Here is a 19,649-nt window from a genome sequence, read left to right on the forward strand (position 1 = left end):
ACCAAACAGCCTGTTCATCCCAAATCTCCTTCAGGACAGATGAGGGACAGAGACCTCCAAACTCCATAAATTGTCTGATGGGCTCAAAAGTCTCAGTTTTCCCATAAAGGGGTAATTTTTAAACAGATTTACATGATTAAAACTGATTTTTTTTTTCACCTAAATCCACTTTAAGCATATGTGAGCTTTTGAAATTGATGTGATATATGCTATGGAATTGTTAGTAGGTTTTACACATGTAAGTGCACTTTAAGCCCATAAATAGGTTTTTGAAAATGGTTATAATACGGGTATACTGGGCAAAGAGAGCACACCAAATACTTACCTTAGTACAGCTACTTTTTGCAGTTTAGCCCTTAGCTTCTCAGTGAATCTTATACAGAAGCACTTGTGGATATGGAAAGGGAATAGTCAGGTGCAAGGGAGGGCAGCACCATTCACCTTTCCCCAAGGGAGAAAAGAAAGCAAGTTATGACACACCCCCTCCCCCACCTCCTTCTCTCTCACCAACTTTAATTCGTGGCTTCTCCTTGGACAAGCAGGATGGTAGTTCTCATAGATGGGTGACATCATCAGATGAGCCCGGCACGGAAAACTTTTGTCAAAGTTTCTAGAAATGAGGAGGTTAAAGCAAGGAGTTTTGAGGCATAAGAATCAGAGGCAGAGGATGCAGACCTCGTGCGAATCCGTGAAGGACATGGTCCGCAGGCACTGGGGGCATTTCCGAAAACCGGTCGACGCCATGAAAAGAAGCCAGCGAGCAGTCGATAGCAGACTGCCACCAGGAGGCGACACGCTTGGGAATCGACCACAACTTTGACTGGCACACTGAGCAGGCCCAGCATGCCACTATCCATGTGGCCATGCGGGGTCCCCTCTTCAGTCTCATTTTTCCTGCGAAGCAGTTGCTATCGCGGTTTAGGAGCTCTGTTAAAAAATGTTTTCAAATACTTTCTTCCATTTTTTCTTCCACACCGGGTTCCTCCCGCTATCGTTTCCATCCAGCGTCTCGGTAAGTACGTTTTCTCCCGTTCTTTATGGTCAATTCCCGAGCGTGTTGCCTCCCGGTGGCAGTCTGCCATCGACTGCTCACCGGCTTCTTTTCATGACGTCGACCGGTTTTCAGAAATGCCCCCAGTGCCCGCGGACCATGTCCTTCACGGATCCGCACGAGGTCTGCATCCTCTGCCTCTGATTCTTATGCCTCAAAACTCCTTGCTTTAACCTCATTTGATCTCCAACTCTGTTATACCACCCTTACTCACAAGCATGGCTACTGCCTTGACCTAGTCATTTTCTCCAACTGCTGTATCTCAAATTTTTTTTACCTCAGTTCTTCCCCTCTCAGACTGCAAACCACCCTACCTCCATAATCTTGTCCAGGAATCTCCAAGCTGTCGACCCTTGTATCCTCTACTACTGTCTCATATCTCCCCCACTACTTGAATCAGTTGATGAGGCAGTTTCTTCTTACCACAGTATATATTCTCCTCTGCTTTAGATACTCTTTCCCCCACCCCTTACCTTTCCTGTAAGGCAACCCAAACCCAGCCTTGTTTCACCTCTAGAATTTACTTCCTATGTTCTTGTACCTGATCTGCAGAACTTCTCTGGCTAAAATTCTGTGCCCATGCTAACTTCATACATCTTGGATTCATGCTGAACAAGTCCAGTCTGCTATTGCATTTTCCAAGCAAGACCATTGTGTCCATTTGACAAACTTGATTCTTTGTCACACTAAATTCCCTCCTCAAATGCCTTTGTCTCCCATCCCACACCCCTTCATTCTCTGCCCAAACTATGGCTGACTATTTCAAGACAAGGTTTTACAAAATTAGTCTTGTTTTCAACTAGCTCTCTTCTACCTCCCTCTCCCTTGATTCATTCCTCTACCCCTCCCCTCACCTCCGGTCTAACAATTTCCACTGCCACTGTTCCTGCTACCTTCAGACATCCTGTGATCACACCACTCCTCAAGAAGCCATCACTGGACCCTACCTGCCCTGTTAACTATCTTCTCATCTCCCTCCTTCCTTTTGCTTCCAAACTACTTGAACGTGATGTTCAATGCCGCAGTCTTGACTTTTTCATCTCAAGGCGTTCTTGAGTCACTCCAGTCTGGTTTTTGCCCTCTATATTCTACAGAAACAGTCCTTTTCAAAGTCTCAAATGACCTGTTTATGGCTAAAACCAAAGACCTTTACTCAGTCCTTATCCTCCTTTACCTATCTGCTGCTTTTGACATTGTTGATCACTACCTATTTCTTGATACTCTGTCATCCCTTGTATTTCAGGACTCTGTCCTGACTTTCTCTTCTTACCCCTCCAAATGTACTTCTAGTGTCCTCTGGAAGATCTTCTCTACTGTTATTCCAATATCAATTGATGTACCTTGAGGCTCTCTCTTGGGCCCTATTCTTTTCTTTCTGGATACAAATTCCTTGGTTTTCTGATTTCCTTTCATGGCTTTCAATACTATCTTTATGCCGATTATTCCGAGGTTTACCTCTCTCTACACCAAAAATTTCATCAGGAATCCAATACTAAATCTCAGTCTGCTTGTCTGACATTGTTGCCTTGATGTCCCACCATCATCTTAAATGGAGCATGACCAAAACAGAGTTCCTTTTCTTCCTTCTCCTCCCCCCCCCCCCCCCCCCAAATGCCCACTTTTCCTCTTCCTCCTTTTTCTGTTTATGTGGATAACACTGTAATTCTCCCAGTCTATTCAGCCTATAATCTTGGGGTCATCTTCAGCTCCTTTTTTTTTCTCTACACATATTCAAAATTGCTAAAATGTTTCTCTAACATCACTAAAATCTATCCCCTGCTTTCTAAACACACTACCAGAACCCTTATCCACTCTCTCATCATGCTTAGACTACTGCAACCTGCTTCTTACAGGTTTACCAGTGAAACATCTCTGCTAAAATCTATCCAAAATTCAGCTGTGCAACTCATCTTTGGCCCAAGTCACTATATCCATATAACCTCTTTTCTCAAGTCACTACGTTGACTCCCTATAAGAACATGCCATATTGGGTCAGACCAAGGGTCCATCAAGCCCAACATCCTGTTTCCAACAGTGGCCAATCCAGGCCATAAGAACCTGGCAAGTACCCAAAAACTAAGTCTATTCCATTTACCGTTGCTAGTAATAGCAGTGGCTAATTTCTAAGTCAACTTAATTAATAGCAGGTAATGGATTTCTCCTCCAAGAACTTATCCAATCCTTTTTTAAACATAGCTATACTAACTGTACTAACCACATCCTCTGGCAACAAATTCCAGAGTTTAATTGTGCATTGAGTAAAAAAGAACTTTCTTCGTTTTGTTTTAAATGTGCCTCATGCTAACTTCATGGAGTGCCCCCTAGTCTTTCTATTATCTGAAAGAGTAAACAACCGATTCACATCTACCCGTTCCAGACCTCACATGATTTTAAACACCTCTATCATATCCCCCCTCAGCTGTCTCTTATCCAAGCTGAAAAGTCCTAACCTCTTTAGTCTTTCCTCATAGGGGAGCTGTTTCATTCCCCTTATCATTTTGGTCGCCCTTCTCTGTACCTTCTCCATCGCAATTATATATTTTTTGAGATGCGGCGACCAGAATTGTACACAGTATTCAAGCTGCGGTCTCACCATGGAGCAATACAGAGGCATTATGACACTTTCCGTTTTATTCACCATTCCCTTTCTAATAATTCCCAACATTCTGTTTGCTTTTTTGACTGCCGCAGCACACTGAACCGACTATTCCAATGTGTTATCCACCATGACACCTAGATCTTTCTTGGGTTGTAGCACCTAATATGGAACCCAACATTGTGTAATTATAGCATGGGTTATTTTTCCCTTTATGCATCACCTTGCACTTATCCACATTAAATTTAATCTGCCATTTTGATGCCCAATTTTCCAGTCTCACAAGGTCTTCCTGCAATTTATCACAATCTGCTTGTGATTTAACTACTCTGAACAATTTTGTATCATCTGCAAATTTGATTATCTCACTCGTCGTATTTCTTTCCAGATCATTTATAAATATATTGAAAAGTAAGGGTCCCAGTACAGATCCCTGAGGCACTCCACTGCCCACTCCCTTCCACTGAGAAAATTGTCCATTTAATCCTATTCTCTGTTTCCTGTCTTTTGGCCTGCTTCCCCATAAAGTTCAAGCTCTTCTTACTTGCTTACAAGAGCTTTCATTGTGCAGCTCCTTACTACATCTCTTATCTCTCCCTACATCCCTTGTCATTAACTCCAGTCATTAGACACATCTCTCCTTTCTGTGCTCTTCTCTATTGCCAGTTCCTGACTCTGGTTTCTACCTGCCTGCAGCATATGCTTGGAATAGACTTCTGAGATGGCATGCCATGCTCCCTCTCTTATTTATTTATTTATTTGCTTTTTTAATTTAAATCCAATATAAAAACCCATCTCTTTTAGGCTGATTTTAAATCTAAAGCCCTGATCATCCTGCTTACAGCTTTATTGATTTTAACTATTTCCTTAATGAAATTTCCAAACTCTTTTGCTCTCTGTGTTTGTCTTGGTTAGATTGAAAGCTCTATTGAGAAGGGATTGCCTCTTAAATGTTTTTGTACAGGCTGCATACATCGCAAAGCACTATAGAAGTGAGCAGTAGTATGGGCTGGGAGATAACAGGGAGATGGCCCAAGGAGGGGAGACAACACAAACAGGGCAGTACATCAATACTAGGAGGCACTGTTTTTGGGGAACCATTGCTCCATCACAGGCCCAGACCTGGCTTGGGGGTGGGATCAGCAAGGGGCTGGTGACTTCTGCAGGCTTGGCTGGAGCAGCTTGGAGGAGTGACTGTTCCAAAGAAATGGGATAGAAGTCTTATATACAATTGATATACAATTGTATATCAATTGTATATAAGACTTCTATCCCATTTCTTTCTCTCATACCCAGCTTTTCTCTTTTCCAATTGTGTTTTATAGCATTCATTCTATTTATTTATAGACTTATAAATTCAGTGAGATAACAATTTGCTTTGTACCACTACTTTTTTCCCTTTCATTGTTCCACTGTTCTCTCCCCTCCCCCACCCCCGCTTAACAAGTTTATTGTAAAACACTATTGCATATGTTCGTTATCAAGTTTATTGTAAATTTTATTGTTTATTGTAAATGTTTATTGTAAAGCACTGTTGCACATGTTCGTTCTAGTTGGCACAGCTGCAATGCTTCTGTTAATTGTGAACCGGTAGAAGAGAATACCGACATACTAAACAAATGTCGGTATATAAAAACTGCAAATAAATAAATAGTTCTTGTCATTTCTTCATCTTCTTTTACTTGAGTTTCCTCTTAAGAGGGCAATGTGTGGGTAAAGCAAACGGGTGTAGTGAGAGGCTACGAGAGCTGGAGGTAGCAACATGATATGAGTGAGGGGATCAATGTGAGTTTCTGTTTGAAAGGGTTTGTGGCAAGGGATGAATGAAACAGTGGGGTACTATGCCATATGGATAGGTTGCACAGCAGTACTTAACTTGCAGTCTAAAATACTGCTGGTATATTGCAGGAGAGAATAGCATGGTAACTGTGTGTGCGCGCGCGCGTGTGGAGAGATTGTTTAGACCAGTTGGGAATGAGAACCAGTATTTTCATATGGAAAGTTTTGGGAGTCCCAGTAGACAAGAGAAGAAAGCAATGAATTGGACAATGGGTGTTGTTAAATGGCAGCCTCTTTGCAAGGAAGAAAATGACCCCAAATTTGTTTTTGCTATCATAACCCTCAAAGGAGGACACTGGTTAGGCTGTGAGTCACCAATGTATGGCTGCAGAAGAAGTGCAAGCTGCAGCCCTGGACACAGATGGAAAACCTAGGTGGGCAGTAATGGCTATGTGAGGCATCCTTCAGTTTGGTTGACCAGGATAAACCTGGCATCTGTCAGGTCCTCCTTACCTCTAGCCACATTTGGCTAGATACACAGCCGCACTAGCCGTTCCCTTCCCCTCCCCCGGGGTACATCTCAGCTCTTTGGTCATGTTCTTGAGATTTTAGTCTGTAGAGAAATATAAGATGATGTGAAATTTGGTGAGAGATGCTGCATAAAAGCAAAACATCCTGACGCTTTCCTTCATCTCCCACCTTCTCCATCACCGCTCTTTGTGTTGCACTATTCTGGTCTTTTAGGTATCTGTGAGGAAACAGGGGATTTGCATGCTTTGTGATTTGTTTTGCTCTGATTGTTTTCTCAGAGTCTCATTTCCTTTATGCTGGTCTGCAAATGGTATTTGATGTCTGCACTATAGTTCAAACAGAGATTTGGGATGCGTATTTGACTCAGAATCAGGCTTGAAAAGCATACATATCAGTAACACTGAGGAATCTTTGAGGCTATTTCATCCTGCATTGCCATTGGCCAGAAAACTATTACTAGTTAGAAAGCTATTGGTCAGAGAACTAATACTAATACTTTGTTCCCTAACTGGCCCTTCAGAAAGAGAGCTATCCATAAAGTTGCTAAAATTCTCTAATGGTAGCTGAGAGTACATCTATACTGAGACCCTGCTCCTACTCTGATGCACAGCATATTTCGTGAAACTCTCCAGGTACTTAAGTAGTGAAGTGTTTAGTTAACTTTTTTTTTTTTTTTTTTTACTGTTTAATCCTTGTTGTTTTACCTGTTGAGGTTTGTAGATTTAAACTTTTTCCATTCACTGTTCCCACTTTTTGTTAACTTATTAGCTTGTTAGCTCTGCCTGTCTTGGACTGACCAATGATCTTGGTATTTTCTGTTCGGTCCATGGGTATATTTCTAGGAATGGTGTGACTCCTGTGTTATGTGGGATCTCAGTGTCCCTAGCAACCACTAGGAGGTAGCTTGCAGGTAAGTTATATGCCTAGAGGCAAGCAAGACCCAGATGGTGGGTGGGAGGTTGCCAGTGTAGGAGCATGTGTGCAGATGCAGGCAGGCCTGGGTAGTACTGGGCAGGACCATCCAAGTGGTCTCAGAGTTAACCCTGAGTAGTGGGTATTAGGGGGAGCATTGAGGCATTATGTGACAGTATCTGTTTGTTGCCCCAACCTAGCTTTGGGAAAAATATTTTGCATTTTTTTGAGAAGTTCTTCCCTTAGGAACACTTGAATACAGCCCCCACCTTTGGTTTAATCTTAGGCATTAGTGAGATAGGAGATGATTGCATTAAATCACCATCTTGCTCCTGCAGTTTGTGGAACTGAAGTGTTCCTACTGCTCTGCATCTTGTCCAGTTGCCTACCAGTCTGTGTCCATATGACAGAAAGCTCTTTAACCAGGTGACCACCTTCCCTTGATTTTGTGTACTACAGCATGTTTAGTAGGTATTCTTCCACTTCTTACAACAACACCACCATCTTCCCACCCTAAGGAGTAGCTTTTCCATCTACTTCCCTCTAAGTGCTTACCCCATAGCAGGTGGTCTACTTCTCTTTTGTAGCTCCTCTGCTGGAACTTCCAGACAACATGTATAGTTTCTCCTGACACCACAAGTGGGGAGGATCTCACCCTCATGCTGGATAGCAAAGAGGCAAGACTCCTTACAATCCCCACTTCTGAATTTGTGCTACTGAATGGGAGATGCCATTTTGCCAAAGTGCCTGCCTTTGGGGAACTGAATCGATAACTCTTTAAATATACTATCCTGTAAACATTGTTACATCTTAATCTTTCAAAGACGCTGGTCTATAATTTAAAAATATGCTTTCAATATACTTTTCATACTTTTATCCCAATAGGGTTTCTTGAAAAAAATTTTTGAAGAGTGTAGAGTGATGCTTCATAAAATTTCAGGGCATCATCCTGGTATGCCTTTTTTTTTTTTTTTTTAAATCATAAGCACCACTGTCCACCCTATAGTCCTTTTATTATTTTTCTCAAAAAAAAAATATTTTATATTTTTATGTTGTTCCAAAAATTTTTTTATGTAAAAGTGTGAAAAGTTCAGAGCAAAGGTAGTAACAGTTCACCAGTTAAACGTTAAAAAAAAATCCAGAAATGTTAAATGGATGTTATCCCAAATGTCACTTAACTTATGCTTGAATCCTGAGAATTCCATACAACCGTTGGCGAAGTTTACCCCAACAAGGCCCAGTTTCGAATTGCTTCTTCGTCAGGGGAAGCCACTTAACCGCTGCACATCTCAGCTCACATTCATTCTTTATTTAAATCCATTAATAACCCTGAAAACGCTCGCAGTGCGCTGCCCGGTACTCTAAAAAAAAAAAAAAATGGCGAACCTGAATACCCCTGCTCGGCGTCCTTCTTTAAAGGGACTCCATCACGTGACTTTGAACATGACGATAATGAAATTCAACCTACCAGGGGGTATTCAGGTTCGCCATTTTTTTTTAGAGTACCGGGCAGCGCACTGCAAGTGTTTTCAGGGTTATTAATGGATTTAAATAAAGAATGAATGTGAGCTGAGATGTGCAGCGGTTAAGTGGCTTCCCCTGACGAAGAAGCAATTCGAAACTGGGCCTTGTTGGGGTAAACTTCTCCAACGGTTGTATGGAATTCTCAGGATTCAAGCTTAAGTTAAGTGACATTTGGGATTACATCCATTTAACATTTCTGGATTTTTTGAACGTTTAACCGGTGAACTGTTACTACCTTTGCTCTGAACTTTTCACACTTTTACATAAAAAAAATTTTTGGAAGAATATAAAAATATAAAAAAAAATGTTTTTGAGAAAAATAATAAAAGGACTATAGGGTGGACAGTGGTGCTTATGATTAAAAAAAAAATTAAGTAAGGCATACCGGGATGGTGCCCTGAAATTTTATGAAGCATCACTCTACACTCTTCAAAAATATTTTTCAAGAAACCCTATTGGGATAAAAGTAAGTGTGAAAAGTATGTTGAAAGCATATTTTTAAATTATAGACCAGTGTCTTTGAAAGAGATTAAGATGTAACAATGTTTACAGGATAGTATATTTAAAGAGTTATCGAGTGTGGGTTGTTTAGTGTGATTGTGATTTCAATTACCCCCACTTTTTGTGGATTGGCAGTAGTTTTGGGGAACTGAAAGCATCCACACAAAAGTAAATGTGTACATAAAGTAAAAATACACACATACTTTTCGGGGCGGAGATACACATTGTAAAACCTGCACCATACCCGCTGCATAGGTTTTAAAATAAATGTATCATATTCATAGATTCATGCACGCAAATGGGTGTACTATACAGTTTTTAAAGTTGGATTCCCTACAGCTCTTGAAAGTCAAAAAGTGTATTGCTTGTATTTTGTTTGGTAGTTGTCCTTTGTTTCTGCACAGAGTTTCATGAAAAATTAATGGTGCAAAAATGAAATTTCAGACCTATTACAATTAATTTGTAACCTATCACTAAAATTATCCATTGTACCGGAAGACTGGAAGGTGGCCAATGTAAACCCGATATTTAAAAAGGACTCCAAGGGTGATCTGGGAACCTATAGACGGGTGAGCCTGAATTCAGTGCCGGGAAAAATTGTGGAAACTGTGATAAAGAATAAAATCGCAGAACGTACAGATAGAAATGGCTTAATGGGTCACAGCCAATATGGATTTACCCAAGGGAAGTCTTGCCTCACAAATCTGCTACTTTTTTTTTTTTTTTTTTTTTTTGAAAGGTTGAATAAATGTGGATAAAGATTAACTGGTAGATGTGATGTGTTTGGATTTTTCGAAGGCATTTGACAAAGTTCCTCATGAGAGGCTTCTAAGAAAACTAAAAAGTCTTGAGATAGGAGGCAATGTCTTTTTGTGGATTGCAAACTGGTTAAAAGACAGATAACAGAAAGTAGGATTAAATGGTCTGTTTTCTCAGTGGAAAAAGGTAAACAACGGAGTGCTTCAGGGATCTGTACTTGGACTGGTGCTTTTCAATATATTTATAAATGATCTGGAAAGTGGTACGACGAGTGAGGTGATCAAATTTGTGGATGACACACAATTATTCAGCGTAGTTAAATTACAAGCAGATTGTGATAAAATGCAGGAAGATTTTGCGAGACTGGCAAATTGGGCGTCTATATGGCAGATGAAATATGTGGACAAGGGCAAGGTGATGCATATAGAGAAAAATAAACCATTCTGTAGTTACATGTCAGATTCCTTATTAGGAGTTACCACCCAGGAAAGCAACTTAGTTCATATTACATTGAAATTGTCGGCTCAGTGTGTTGTGGCAGTCAAAAGGCAAACAGAATGTTAGGGATTTCTAGGGAATTAAGAGAGAATGCCATAATGCCTCTGTATCACTCCATGGTGAGACTGCATCTTGAATACTGTATGCAGTTCTGGTTACCGCATCTCAAAAAGATATAATTGCATTGGAGAAAGTACAGAGAAGGGTGACAAATGATAAAGGGCATAGAACGGCTCCCCTATGAGGAAAGACTAAAGAGATTAGGGTTGTACAGCTTGGAGAAAAGACAGCTGGCGGGGGGGGGGGGGGTTAGATATGATAGAGGTCTACAAAATCACGAAAGGACTTGAACAGTTAAATGTAAATTGGTTATTTGCTCTTTTGGATAATTCAAGGAAAAGGGGGCACATTTAAAACAAATTGGAGAAACTTATTTTTCACTCATCGCACAATTAAGCTGTGGAATTCATTGCCAAAGGATGTGGTTAAGGAAGTTAGTGTAACTGGATTTAGAAAAGGTTTGGATAAGTTCCTGGAGAAGTCTGAAAAAAAAATGCATGTAATCAATAGGGAATAGCCACTGCTTGTTGCCGCCATTAGTAGCATGGGATCTATTTAAGGCAGGTACTCGTGACTTGGATTGGCCACTGTTGGAAACAGGATACTGGGCTTGATGGACCTTTGGGCTGACTCAGTATGGCATTTCTTATGTTCTCTTTGAAGCTCTTGTACAAATGACATTTCCTTCTACCATGCCTCAGCTCCCCATATAAGACTATGTTTTGGAAGATATTTGCCATTCCTCCATTATTACAGGACTTGTAGTTGGGTTAAGATTTGCAAAAGAAGTTTGACAAAATTTTGTTTTAGTAAGAAAACTGTTGCATAAGAGCAGTCTGTCTTTCAGCTGCAGAGACCTGGTTGCAAGGACACAACTACTTCCCCTCACCACATTAAATTGGTGACTTCCTGATCTGCAGTGGATGGCCATATCTAAATTTAATTAACATTCATACTGCCAATATTAGGGTTTTCATGAAGATAAGCAGCTGAATTAGCCATGCTGTATGGGTACATCCTCCATGCCACTAGTTGGCGGAGCTCTCTAAGACTAGCAAAGTCTTTTAGCTAGGTGCTCCCTCCCTCCTGTACCCTGACAGGATTACTTTGGGCTCCTCAGTCCAATGTTTTCCACACGACAGAGTGCGCGGAGCTCTCTTCTTCTCACAATTCACTTAAAAATTTATAAATAACATTAGAAATAGAAGAAAATAAAATAATCTACTTTAGACGACCTGCCCTCATGGGACCGTTCAAAACATCTCTATGCACCCCCTCCCCCCCCTACCAGAGATCCGGTACCTGCACTCCAATCTCTTTGGCCTCCTCAGTTTCCCAGGCCAGTACCGAGGGGCGTAAATATGGTCAATCAACTCACCGGCATCACAGGCACGCCGAGACATGTCCTCAGGGACCCACATTGGGCCGTTGCCCTTTTATTTTCTGCCGCCTCGGAGCCTCCCGTTTCAGCCCCTGGGACACCGATGCAGGGGGCAGGAAGTGCTCCGCTGTGCCAAAGGAGCTTCTGTACAGACGCAGGCACCAGATGCGCCAACCACCGACCCAGGCGCCGGGTGCCCCGATCATCGGCTCAGGCGCCGGGCACCCGACCACCAATGTAGATACTGGGTGCCCCGACCATCGCCGCGGGCGCTGGACACACCGACCATTGGCAGTATTCCTGCAAGTCATTTTATCTCAAATTAATTATTTTAAAGCAGTTTTTAAAACTTGCAATTTAGCATCATTTTAAATAGGAATAGAAAAATCTCTTTAAAAAAAAAAAAGCCTCTAAAATAACTGCCTGCATTAACTGGTCATTGATGCTGGTGCCAGTGCACTGGACCATCGACGTGCCGGTCCGTCGATGGTGCCCTCCAAGACATTCGGGCGCTGAATCGGCGTTACCGACGAGCCATGCCCCGCTTGCAATCTTCAGCCACCCCACAGAGCGGAACGTGGCCACATGTGCCGGATAACGTACAGGCGCTGGGTGCCTCAACCATCGGTGGGGCGCTGGACGCACCGCGGCATCGGTGCTGGCGTGGGATGCACCGCAGCATTGCTGCGGGAGCCAGTCATGCCTGGGCATCGGTGCAAGTGCAGAATGTGCAAGGCACTGGGGCATCTTACTGTTCTGAGCACCAACCGCCTGATGCAATCAGAGCATTTGCCGCCTTGACAAAAAAAAAAAAGGGAAAGCGCAGATGCAGCCATAAACGCGCCGCAGCGCCCATGCAATAGATTGCGTTGCTACTACATGCGAGGCCATCGGAAGGAGGACCGCATGCCTATTCACCGCTAGGCGCAGACATCGGACCGATTCAAGTTCCACATCAGTGGAATACAGGATATTCCGGGGCCTAGTTTCTGTGCCTACTAAACCAGTGGCCCCACTGAACAAAACCCATTTGAAGGCCTTCACGTGGGTGTCCTATGATGCTCCTTGGTGGCATTCTCCAACTTTTCCTAGCATCGGCTTGGAGTGCAATGAGAGATTCTCCTTTCCATCGCTCCGTGGTGGTTCAGTCGGCAATATAGACAACTCGTACATCCAAGCCACGCCACCGACTGACAATAATGAGTCACTAGATGACTTTACTACAAAAAAAAAAAAGGGAAGCATAGGCCATTTTGTCTGCAATACTTAAGGCCTCCCGTGGGACCATCACGCATTCCTTTCCATAATCTACGGGCTCTAAGGCTGCATCTCCAGCAGGCTTCGACAGTCCCCACTTTCCCCCTCCATACCATTCCCTCGAAGAAGGATGGAGGCACTTCCTGTGGTCCATTTCCGAAGGCTTCCTGTCTCTTCTGAGACTTCAGAAATTGTCTAGACATCCAAACGTCTTCCATGGGTGCGTTCTGCCACCATAAGAGACAAGGTTCCCGACTTTGGAATTTTTGTCCAGCATCAGTTCACTGATCTGTTCACAAGGCTTAAGCCTCGGCTCACTGCTGAGGATTAAAAAAAAAACAAAACTTAAGCCTCATTCCTAATGTAAGCCTCCGTCTTGCCAGCCATCGAGAAAACAAATTAATCAACGTCAGCGTACTGCAACGCCTTGCCAGCCGCAGCACCCGCCGATTCCTCGACATATATAAAAGAAAAAAGCCCAGTCGTTTTTTCTTTACAATCATAAGACCAACATCGTAACATCTCGGATGAATATTGCCCACTTGTCTTCAAACCTAGAATTGCATTGCATCGACTCCCACTTGTCACCTAGCCAGGGACATCGCCTATAAAAGCTACAAAAAAAAAAAAAAAAAGGGCATATGTTCACATGTCCATGCTGTTGTGAACAATGGACTAGTGGACCCTTGGCCCGGCCTACAGGAGACTTGGGAAGGGCTTCACTGGTCTCGACTGAACAGGCCGGGAGGCAGACCTCTGGCGGACAGGTGGAGATGGTTTCACCCTGGAAGCTGGTACTCCCCCGGGAGGAGCCCTTGGAAGTCCAGCCACTGGGACTTAGGAGATTCACCCTGGAAGTCGGAACCCCCTCAGGAGGAGCCCGTAGGGGCCCGACCGCTGTGACTTAGGCGAGGCTTGGGATTGGACCTGGGATAGGTACGACAGCCAATGGAGTGGAAGCAGGCGAGTACCAGGCTTCGATGAGGCAGGCAGGAATCTGGCTTGGGCTGTAGACAGGCAGGGGCTCAGCTTGGGCTGTAGACAGGCAAGAACCCGGCTGGGGCTGTAGGCAGGCAGGAACCCGGCTTGGGCTGTAGACAGGCAGGAACCCGTACCAGAGAGCAAGACGAGTACCAGCACGACGGGCAGGCAGGCAGGAACGGAGTGGCTAGAACGCTAGCGGACTCCGGGGCTCGAGGGAACCCTGTTGCAAGGCACTGATCAGGTGTCCGCGGTGACCCTAAGTAGGCCGCGGCGTCTGACGTCAGACCACCCTCAGGCGGGAAACTGCCTAGAAAAGCGCGAGGCAGGCCAGCAATGGCGTCTCCCCGACTCCGCTTCGTTCCCAGCTGGAAAATACCCTCGAGGTAAGGGCCGGGACGTGAGCTTTGCGGACTGTACCACAACAGTATCCCCTCCTTTATGCCCCCTCTTAGCAGGCCCGGGTTTACCTGGGTGGTCCTGAAAGGTTTTAATCAGATCCCTGTCCAAGATGTTGCGGGCTAGTTCCCAGGTATTCTCCTCGGGGCCGCAGTTCTCCCAGGAGATCAAATATTCCCATCAAAGCTGATTAAACCGGATGTCGAGGATCTCTCGGATTTGGTAAATCATATCTCCTGGCACCGAGGGATCTGATGTATCAGGTACCTTCGGGTGGTATCTAGAGAGGACAAGAGGCTTTAAGAGGGAAATGTGAAAAACGTTATGGATACGCATAGAAGAGGGCAGGCACAGCTTGTAGGAGACAGCTCCGATGCGCTTGGCCACTCTGAAGGGTCCACAGAACCGCGGGGCAAGTCTGCGAGACGGGGCCCGGAGCTGCAGGTTCTTGGTACTCAACCATACCCGGTCCCCGGGTAAGAAGACAGGAGCTGGCTGGCAATGTTTATTGACCCACACTTGGGCAGCATTTCTTCTGGGTCGAAATCCATAAAGAACGTAGCTGGCGAGCAGAGAGTTGTACGGCGAGCAAGGCGCTAGGGTCCGGTGAGGGCAGAGGAGGCCGGAGTTGCTTCCCATAAACTAACAGGAAAGGGGAACTTCCCGTGGCTGAGTGGATATGGTTGTTGTAGAAGAATTCTGCCCATGGGAGCAGTTCAGCCCAGTTATTTTGCCTCTCATTCACGAATGAGCGTAAGAAGGTCTTGAGGGTGCGATTCGTGCGCTCCGTTTGCCCGTTGCTCTGTGGGTGAAATGCGGTGGACTGGCTAAGCTGAACGTGGAAGTGTTTACATAGGGCTCTCCAGTAGCAGGCAGTAAATTGCGGGCCTCGATCAGATACAATATCTTGGGGGAGGCCATGAAGCCTGAATATGTGTTGGGAGAAAAGCTTAGCAAGTTCCGGAGCAGATGGCAGGGCTGGCAGAGGAACAAAATGAGCCATTTTCGAAAAACAGTCGACGGTGACCCATACGACCGAGTTCCCCATAGACATAGGAAGATCTGTGATGAAATCAGTGGAGATGTGTGTCCACGGCTCCACCGGGATGGGCAATGGCTGGAGGAGCCCTCGGGGTTTACCCGTCGGTGGTTTCTGCAGCGTGCAAACAGGGCAGAAGTCCACAAAAAGGCGCACATCCCGTCTGACCGTAGGCCACCAATAGAATCGGTTGACAAGGTCCAGGGTGGCCGCTCGACCAACGTGACCTCCGGTGAGGGTCTCGTAAGCCCAAGACAAAACTGCCCGACGGGAACGCCGAGAGACCACTGTCTTCTGTTCAGGGTGCAGCGGCGTGGAAGCTAGGCCGACCTTCCGGGGATCGAAGATAGATCGGAGAGCTCCCAAAGATTCTTCAGGCTCTGAAGGTCGGGACAGGACATCAACGTGAGCGTTCTGGGCTGGGTTCTCGACTATGCACTCCGACCTAGTGCTGATTCCAGGTAAAGACAAGGGGTACACACAACCCCCGAGAGGGGGTAGTGTCTGGCCGAAGATCACTGGGGCAATACTGCGGTGGCCTCTCTGCTTCTGTCTTGAAGAAGGCATCTGTGACCTCACAAGCAACAGGTGGAGCGGGCGTAGCATGCAACAGCCGACGGGAGGCCGGGCGGCCTAGGGAGTTTCATGCAGTGTTTAATACAGAAGGGACTCCAATCTGTGATCTGCATAGTAGACCACTGGATGGTAGGCGAGTGTCACCGAAGCCAGGGTAGTCCAAGCACCAGGGGGTGGATAGCCTTCTCCAGCACTAAGAAGGCTATCTCCTTCACATGGATCGCCCCTGTGCGGACCGTCAGCGGGACCGTGGAAGTCATGATTCGCCCAGGTAGACTAGTACCTTGAATGGAAGTGATTCGTAAGGGAACCTCTCGTTCCACAGTAGGAATCCCCAGCTGTGTAACTAGTTGTTCCTGAATAATGTTGCCCTCCACGCCAGAGTCCAGGAAGGCCAAAGTCTCCAGAGTCCCCCCTGGGTATTCCAGGACAACCGGCAATGTGCAATGGGGAGCAGTAGTACAGCCTAGGAGGAGCTACCCCCAACCTCCTAGGCCTTGGTGTTTTCCGCCCGTTCTTGGCAACGTGCCAAAAAGTTACCCTTTTGACCACAGTATAGGCACAAGCCTAGCGAGCGTCGACGCTGTCTCTCCTCCTTGGAGAGCGGGGCACGGCCCAATTGCATGGGCTCGGAAGCAGGAACCTCAGGACGAGGAACCCTCTGCGGCGGAGGCAGTCGTGGTGAAGTGCGTGGTGGGCTGGGTCTCCTCTGGTGGGACTCCTGTGCCTTTTGTTGCAAGCGACGGTCGATCCGGGCGGCCATCTCTATCAGGGCACTAATGTCTTCGGGGATCTTTCGGGCTGCGATCTCGTCCCTAATCCGTCCAGAGAGAGACCTTCCAAGAAGATTGCCCGGAGGCTACCGTCCTGCCACCCCACCTCTTGGGCGAGGGTTCTAAGTTCCATAGCATATTCGGCCAGGGGAAGAGTCCCTTGATGCAGCTGCAGGAGGTCAGAGGTGGCAGTAGCCCGGTGGGCAGGTTCATCAAAATACTGCTTAAAGATGAGGATGAACCGCTGTAGGTCATTCAGCGCGGGGTCATTATTCTCCCAAAGGGGAGAGGCCCAAACCAGGGCCCTCCCATCGAGTAGAGACAGGATGTATGCAACCTTGACTGAATCGTCAGGGAACTGTTGGGGCAATAGAGAGAAGCGGATGAAACATTGGTTCAAAAATCCTCGACAGGTCCTAGTATCTCCGGCATAGCGTGAGGGTGCCAGCAGTTGGGTCATCGAGGTGACGGCCAAAGAAGGGCCTGAGTCCACCACCGACGGGATGGGGCATCCAAAGCATCCATTCTGGCAACCAGTTGCTCCAGGGAGCCGGCAAGTATGTCCAGGTACTGCTGTTGTTGCTGCAATCGTTGGCGTAGCCCAGGACGATCCTGGGACTCTGGGGCATCTGCCGAGTCCATGGCCTTGCAATCTGTTGTGAACAATGGACTAGTGGACCCTTGGGCCGGCCTACAGGAGACTTGGGAAGGGCTTCACTGGTCTCGACTGAACAGGCCGGGAGGCAGACCTCTGGCAGACAGGTGGAGATGGTTTCACCCTGGAAGCTGGTACTCCCCCGGGAGGAGCCCTTGGGAGTTCAGCCGCTGGGACTTAGGGGATTCACCCTGGAAGTCTGAGCCCCCCCCCCCCGGAGGAGCCCGTAGGGACCCGACCGCTGGGACTTAGGCGAGGCTCGGGGCTGGACCTGGGATAGGTACGACAGCCAATGGAGCGGAAGCAGGCGAGTACTAGGCTTCGACGAGGCAGGCAGGAGACCGGCTTGGGCTGTAGGCAGGCAGGGGCTCAGCTTGGGCTGTAGGCAGGCAGGAACCCGGCTTGGGCTGTAGGCAGGCAGGAACCCGTACCAGAGAGCAAGACGAGTACCAGCACGACGGGCAGGCAGGAACGGAGTGGCTAGAACGCTAGCAGACTCTAGGGCTCGAGGCAACGGGGGATCGAGGGAACCCTGTTGCAAGGCACTGATCAGATGTCCGCGCTGACCCTAAGTAGGCCGCGGCGTCTGACGTCAGACCAGGGGCGGAGTCACCCTTGGGCGGGAAACTGCCTAGAAAAGCGCGGGGCAGCCACGCGCGCGTGCGCCTAGAGGCAGGCCAGCAATGGCGTCTGCCCCGCGGGGATGCCCAGTACCTGACTCCGCTTCGTTCCCAGCTGGAAAAGACCCTCTAGGTAAGGGCCGGGACGCAAGCTTCATGGACTGTACCACAACACATGCACCCTAGTTCCTAGGGTTTCCCTTGTTTTTTCTAGGCGGCCATCACTTCCAATACAAGGTCGTCCATTCGAACTTACTTCTGCCCAGGGATTTCAACAGAGGCAGAACAGTAACAAAGGTGCACCCTCGTCGACAAGGGCTACAAATATTTCCTATCTCAACGACTGCTCCTGCTAGCCTCCAATCCAACATGATTTCTTGATTAGACAGTCTGAGAATACTGATCACCTTTGAAAGCTGGAACCATTCCAATCTTTGCATTTTTTGAGAGCCTACATTGCCACAATCCAAGACAGGGCTTTCCTACCTCACCCGAGAGCTTTGCTTTCTCTCTATACTATTTATAACTTTGTCACAGTGCCACAATACCAGCTCGCCAAGGCCTACCTATTCTAGGACACATGTATGCAACCATTGCATAGTTCCACATATGCGCCTACATATGCACAGTCTACAAAGGGGTCACAAACACCAATGAACTCATTCTCTTCATTCATTGACCACGCCCATTCCTTCACCAGCAACATAGACAGGGACCTACAATGGTGGCTACTCCCATTCACACTATCGATGGGCTCGCCTCTCTGACCCTTCGACATCATGTGCTGCTCACCACAGATGCACCCCCCATGGAATGGGCAATTCATTTGAACGAATTACAAACACAAGCTCTATGCACTTCGTGCGAGCGTACACTACACCAAAGCTTCTGAAGCTCAAGGAGGTATACACGCCTTTTTGAGCCTACAAGGACTTCCCACATAGGAAGCTAGTCATGATTCACACGGATAACTATACACCAGAAAGAAAAATCCGGTGCATGAAACCTCTGCTGCAAGGCAGTTCAGATTCTGGAGAGGGCCCACCAGAGATCCATCTCTCTATAAGCCACTTATTTCCCAAGATTCTCAATTCAAGAGCAAACTAACTATGTAGAATTCTTTGCACCCACGAATGACACCTGACTCCAAAGGTAACTCAAGCAGTTTCTCAGTTTTGGAGTCTGCCTACAGTCGATCTCTTTGCAACAGAGAACAACGAGATAATAAATAACTTTTTTTACTCTGTTTCTCCGAGCCCGCTGGACTCGCTCCAGACGCCTTTCTCATCGATGGGTCACACAAACTACTCTGCATTCCCTCCGCTACCACTCATCTCTCGTGCAATCCAGAGATTCATACAAGACCGAGCAGCTCTGCACCTCATCCCGCCATATGGCCACCACAACCATAGTGTGGTTTACCCACTACACCTAATGATCCACAGTCCACTTCTTCGGGCCGCCAGCCCACGGCTTCTTACCCAGGACAGGAGAACACTGCTGTCTCCTCTCCACTCCTCCCTGCATTTCACGGTATGGAGTTTTGGAGGAATCACTTGCCAGCACTTGCACAGGTCTTCTACCCTTTAAGACATATAATTCTCAAAAAAAAAAAAAAAAAAAGGTCAACTAGCCTCAGGTTTTTTTTTGGTTTTTTTTTCATACAAAGTGGTCGTGCTACACTTCCTCGTGTATATCAATGTGTCTCGACCCATTAGTTTACCGCCTGAACGGCTTCTCTCCTGTCTCCAAACGGG

The 19,649-nt window shown here is 46.4% G+C and overlaps 1 protein-coding gene across 3 annotated transcripts in view; it reads left to right on the top strand.

Annotated features, from left to right (window-relative positions):
* Window positions 1–19,649, top strand: part of ERICH1 (glutamate rich 1) — a 222,911-nt gene that overhangs the window by 102,785 nt on the left and 100,477 nt on the right. The gene's annotated exons all lie outside the window — the stretch shown is intronic.

Source organism: Rhinatrema bivittatum, chromosome 3 (assembly GCF_901001135.1).
Source record: "Rhinatrema bivittatum chromosome 3, aRhiBiv1.1, whole genome shotgun sequence".
NCBI classification, from domain to species: Eukaryota; Metazoa; Chordata; class Amphibia; order Gymnophiona; family Rhinatrematidae; genus Rhinatrema; species Rhinatrema bivittatum.